We start from the raw sequence: 6,211 nt of genomic DNA, 5'->3' as shown, positions 1-6,211 counted from the left end.
TGATGCGCACTGACCACCAGGGGGCAGACGCTCGACACAGGAGCTGTTCCCTGGTGGTCAGTGGCTCCCACAGCAGGAACGCCGCTCAGCTGACTGACAGGCACCAGACACCAGGCTGATGGCTGGCAAGCACAGCTGCAGCAGTGCGAGCCTCTCCCAACTCTGTGACAGCGCTACTGAGCTTCGGGCAGCAGGTGCAGCGGGGTCAGGATAAGCAGGAACAGCAGGAGGGAGCGGCAGGCTGCACTGGACTGCCCGTTTCGGCCAATCCTTGCAGGCCATATCTGGCCACTCAGTGTATATAAAAGCCTAAGTGACCAGATGACCAGACAACTGGTCGCTATGATGCGCACTGACCACCAGGGGGCAGACGCTCAACACAGGAGCTGCTCCCTGGTGGTCAGTGGCTCCCACAGCAGGAACGCCACTCAGCTGACTGACAGGCACCAGACACCAAGCTGATGGCTGGCAAGCACAGCTGCAGCAGTGCGAGCCTCTCCCAACTCTGTGACAGCGCTACTGAGCTGCGGGCAGCAGGTGCAGCGGGGTCAGGATAAGCAGGAGCAGCAGGAGGGAGCGGCAGGCTGCACTGGACTGCCGGTTTCAGCCAATCCCTGCAGGCCATGCCACGGGACCCCACCGGTGCACAAATCTGTGCACCAGGCCTCTAGTAAAATGCTAGTATATGAAGGTGACGAAGATGGAGTAGCTATAACAGCAAGATAAAAACCAGAGTGCATTGTCTAGAATTCAGGGCAAGACAATGTTGGAAGAAGGAGGCAAGGTCAGTGTCAAGTGCTGCAGGCAGATCAAGTAAGATCAAGTAAGAAATTACACTTTGGATTTAACAACAACAAGGTCATTATTGATGTTCATGACAGCAATTTTAGAGAAATGGTAGAGAGGAGCTAGATGGAGAAATAAATGGCAGATAAGAAAACAGAGATTAAAAGAAAAAAGAAAATCTCTTTCAAAACATTTCAAAGGAAGAGAAATATAAGTGGAATAGATAGATGGAGGGAGACATGGAGTTGAGAAAACATTTGTATGATGGATACCTTAGCCTGGGTTCTCTAGGAAACAGGGCCTGAAGTAAAGATTCAGACACTATTCTTTGTGAGATGCAAGCTCAGGGAAATGAGGGTAAGGAAAAGAGGGGTGGAGAAAAGGCAAGGAGAGATGCAAAGCAATGTGACTGTCATTTCATAATGATTCACAAAGAAACCAAACAGGTTTCTCAGCAGGTGTAGCTGCAGGCCTTTTTGAGAGCTATAGAAGAAAGCACACCTCAGAGTAGTCTAGGTAAGGAATTTATTTTATCCTTTCCCACTCTTAAATCTCATTGGTCAAGGTTTGCCCCATAGGGAGCTGACTGCTCCACACATCCGGTCCTTAGCAGTCACCAGGAGGTCGAAGTCCATGACTGTAGAGTAGTTTTTAATCCAATCTGAATGACATACGAAGGCTGCCTTGGAACAAAGGGTTCAACGAAGGCCATGCAGGCCCAAGGCTCCAACTCAGACTACAGCCAGTTCAGAGAACCTGGCAAAGGTGCTAGCAATGGTAGCGGTAACAGCACAGTCCAGGGGCAAGTTTTGTTTGTTTGTTTTGTTTTGTTTTTTATTGATTTCGCAGAGGAGAGGAGAGGGAGAGAGATAGAAACATCAATGATGAGAAAGAATCATTGATCGGCTGCCTCCTGCACACCCCACACTGGGGATCGAGCCCACAACTGGGAATCGAACTGTGACCTCCTGGTTCATAAGTTGATGCTCAACCACTGAGCCATGCCGGCCAGGTGGCAAGTGTCTTTGTAAAGAAAGTAATCAGGAGAATCTAACAAGGTGCTCAAGTTTTGTGTTCAAATTAGTAGGAAAGATTTAACACAATTAAATGCCATTGGCCCCTAGCTGGTTTGCCTCAGGGGATAGAGTGACGGCCTGCAGACTGACGGGTTCTGGGTTTGATTCCAGTCAAGGACACATGCCCAGGTTATGTGCTCAATCCCCAGTAGGAAGCATGCAGGACGTAGCCAATCAATGATTCTTTCTTATCATTGATTTCAATCTCTCTCTCTTCTTCTCCCTCTCCTTTCCTCTCTGAACTCAATAAAAATATATTTTAAAACTTTTAAAAATAAATAAATGTCATTGGAATGTAATCTATAGAGAAGAGGTTGAAAGTACAGGAGAGAAGGGATTGCATTGACTGGGAGGTTTGGGTGCTAATAATAAAATAATAGGTACTGCCAAAACAGGTTTGGCTCAGTGGATGGAGCGTCAGCCTGCGGACTGAAGGGTCCCCGGTTCGATTCCGGTCAAGGGCATGTACCTGGGTTGCGGGCGCATCCCCAGTGGGAGATGTGCAGGAGGCAGCTGATCGATGTTTCTCTCTCATCGATGTTTCTAACTCTCTATCTCTCTCCCTTCCTCTCTGTAAAAAATCAATAAAATATATTTTAAAAAAAAATAGGTAGAGATACAGGTAATTTCATAGGAAAGGTGAAAGGAGAATGTAAATTCCCCATGTAAGCTCTTCTTAAATACCCTCAGTCCTGGAATGTATTTATTTAGTGCTCACCTCCCAGATACTATATATAAGAGGAAATTTACACTATAATCCACTAACCTTGACCTAGCCTTTCTCTGCCTTTAGGAATCATATGTAGTTCAAGGCCCTGCAGTTCACTGTCTGGGGCAGTAGATAGGAACTTCTAAAAAATATTAAACCCCAGGTCTAAGCTACCCAGGACATGTGGTCTGAATTCCAACTACCTGTATGGTGAGGCACTCTATACTAAGAAATTAGCATTAAAAACCTGGTCCAGAACAGATGGAACTCTCAAAGTTTGGTCAAAAACAAACTTGAAACTGTTCATAGGAATCTTTCCAGGACCCAGGACCTCCCATGAAAAACAACCCACAAAAAGATAATTTTTATTCTGAAGAGCTTGAGAAAAAGAAAATTTTAAAAGAAACTTCAAAATAAAGTGTTCAAAATGAGAAAAGAATGTAAGGCAAGAAAATGCTTCTATAAAACAACAGATAAACTTTTTAAATAATAAAATAAAAATTCTGGAAGTGAAAAATACAATTCCTAAAATCAAATTTATAATGAATAAGTTAAATTGCAAAGTAGACATAGTTAAAGAGAGAACTGATTAATTAAAAGATAGAACCTCAAAAATCACTCAAAATTCACCTTAGAGAGGAAAAAAAAGAGATGGGATACATGAAAGCAGAAATAAGAGAACTCATGTACAGAATGAAAAATCCCAACAGTTAATAGGAATGTCAAAGCATTGAGAATCAGAAAGACATAATATTTGAAGACATGATGGCAGGAAATGTTCCAGAATTAAAGAAAGACCCATGTATCAAACACACTTTATAAACCATTTTTGTGTGTATCTCAGTCTTACCTGTCTCTTGTTTGAGCTACTGCTTCAGCAACTGACTTTGCACAGGCACAATCTTATTAACCTTGTCTCACTTGTTACTCTGAAGCTTCTGTATTAATATCAAGGCACAGATGTTACAGTACCCATATGTATACCCCATAAGTAAAAGGGAGTTAACACTGCATGGGGTGAATCTTTGACATCATTTTTCTTCCACCATCCACATACTTTCAGTGCCAGTGCCAAAAGACACTTCCATAATGATAGACCTCTGGCCCTGCATCTTCAGTCACATTGCTACATGAGCTGGTGCAGTAGGCAGGGGAATTACACTGGAAGCCATTCCCATACTGGGATAGTTTACTATACACAGAAGTGACTGCAAATTGTATCAATATAAGAGGCCTGGTACCTGGATTCGTGCGCTGGTGGGGTCCCTCAGCCTGGCCTAGAGGGATCGGGCCAAAACCAGCTCTCCAACATCCCCTGAGGGGTCCTGAATTGCGAGAGGGCTCAGGCCAAGCTGAGGGACCCCACCAGTGCACAATCGGGGCCGGGGAGGAACCGAGGGAGGGCTCCAGGGGTGTCCGGCCCATCTCACCCAGTCCTGATCAGCTGAACCCCAGCAGCAAGCTAAACTACCAGTCGAAGCATCTGCCCCCTAGTGGTCAGTGCATCTCATAGCGACTGGTCGAACAGTCGACCAGTTGGACACTTAGAATATTAGACTTTTATTATAGAGGACTAGAGGCCCGGTGCACAAAAATTTGTGCACTCAGAGGGGGGGGGGGTTTCTCAGCCCAGGACCCCTTGGGGGATGTCCACCTGTCGACTTAGGCCCACTCCCCAGGGGATCAGGCCTAAGCTTGCAGTCAGACATCCTTCTGGCAGCCAGGGAGCCCTCAGGGGATGTCCGACTAAAGGATTAGGCCCCCAAGGGATCAGGTCTAAACCGTTATTTGGGCATTCTTAGAGCTGCCACGGAGGTGGGAGAGGCTCCTGCCACCCCCCCTGCGCTTGCCAGCCATGAGCCAGCTTCTGGCTGAGTGGCACTCCCCATATGGAAGTGCACTGACCACCAGGGGGCAGCTCCTGCATTGAGTGTCTGCCCCCTGGTGGCCAGTGCACATCATAGCAACCGGTCATTCTGCAGTTCAATCAATGTGCATATTAGCCTCTTCCCATAAGCTAAGTTGCATGCTTATCAAGAATTATTTTGTGGACTTAGCTTCAGAGCTGGATCTGGGAAGTTAAGGACAAAGTGACGCCAACATGGTAGCCACCGCTGCTTTTGAGGCAGAGTCGCTTGCCGGCATCTGCCATAACTATTAATTGACTATGGATGACTATACCAAATTAGAGGACATTGGAGAAGACTTCAAGATGTGCTTCAAGATTCCAGGTTATATCTCATCTTTGAATACCTTTCCATGGATCTAAAGAGATACTTAGACTCTATCCCTCCTGGTCAGTTCATGGATTCTGCACTTGTTAAGAGTTATTTGTACCAAATCCTACAAGGGATTGTGTTTTGTCACTCTAGAAGAGTTCTTCGTAGAGGCTTAAAACCTCAAAATCTATTGATTGTTGACAAAGGAACAATTAAACTGGCTTATTTTGGCCTTGCCAGAGCTTTTGGAATACCTATTAGAGTTTATACAAATGAGGTGGTAACACTTGGTATAGATCTCCAGAAGTGTTGCTGGGGTCAGCTCACTATTCGACTCCAGTTGACATTTGGAGTATAGGCACCATATTTGCAGAATTAGCAACTACGAAACCACTTTTCCATGGGGATTCAGAAATTGATCAACTTTTCAGAATTTTCAGAGCTTTGGGTACCCCCAACAATGAAGTGTGGCCAGACATGGAGTCTTTACAGGACTATAAGAATACATTTCTCAAGTGGAAACCAGGAAGCCTATCACCCCATGTCAAAAACTTGGATGAAGATGGCTTGGTTATTCTCTCGAAAATGTTAGTATATGATCCTGCCAAACGAATTTCTGGCAAAATGGCACTGGTTCATCCATATTTTAGTGATTTGGACAATCAGATTAAGAAGATGGAGCTTTCTGACAAGAGTTTCCACATGTTGTATCAAGAACAGATAGTCATATTTTTACTGTCAACTCTATTTTTGTCTTATGTGTTTTTGTCTTCTTTGTTGTAAAACTTAAGCTATACTTCATCTTCTAACTTCAAAGTTGTAACTTAAAAATGTAAATATTATTCTATATGAATTTAAATATAATTCTGTATATGTTTGCAGATCTCACTGTAACAGCTATTTCTTACTATAATAAAACTTCTGTATAAATCTAATATTGGTGTCAGGAATTGGGAAAAATTTGAGATAGCTTAAATCATATTAAACCTTACAGCAGTCCGGTTTTCCTGTAACTGGAACTGCTACAATTTAACAGAGTGTACCAATTAAGTTCAGACTTCATAATGCTTTCAAGCATTTGTATGTTAGATGTTTAAATTTTATTGTTAGTTTCTTGCCATGTGTTAACTGTACAACCTGCCTAAAGATGAATGTTTTTCTACTGGTATTTCAATTTGTGACCTAAATGTTTAAGCATTCAGAATGAGAAAACTGCCCAGATTTGAGGAATAATGCTAAATTTATAGAGGTTTTCGGTAACTTAAAATACTAGCATTAGAGTATGCCATAGTTTACTAGGTTTTACAGCTAAAGATCAAGGACTGACCACAGTAGAAAAGAACAATTTAGAGAATTTATGAACTATCCTGTTTTTAGGTAGGTTATGAAAGATATTTATCCAAGTGAATTCTTATTATGCC

At 43.4% G+C, this 6,211-nt stretch overlaps 1 pseudogene; it reads left to right on the top strand.

The window, feature by feature from the left end:
- Positions 1-1,451: 1,451 nt before the first annotated feature.
- LOC102250313 lies at positions 1,452-5,725 on the top strand (annotated as a pseudogene).
- The last annotated feature ends 486 nt before the right edge of the window (positions 5,726-6,211 follow it).

This window comes from Myotis brandtii, unplaced genomic scaffold (assembly GCF_000412655.1).
Source record: "Myotis brandtii unplaced genomic scaffold, ASM41265v1 scaffold90, whole genome shotgun sequence".
Lineage (NCBI taxonomy): Eukaryota > Metazoa > Chordata > Mammalia > Chiroptera > Vespertilionidae > Myotis > Myotis brandtii.
The sequence above is the reverse complement of the archived record's forward strand: the minus strand, read 5'-3'. Positions and strand labels throughout refer to the sequence as shown.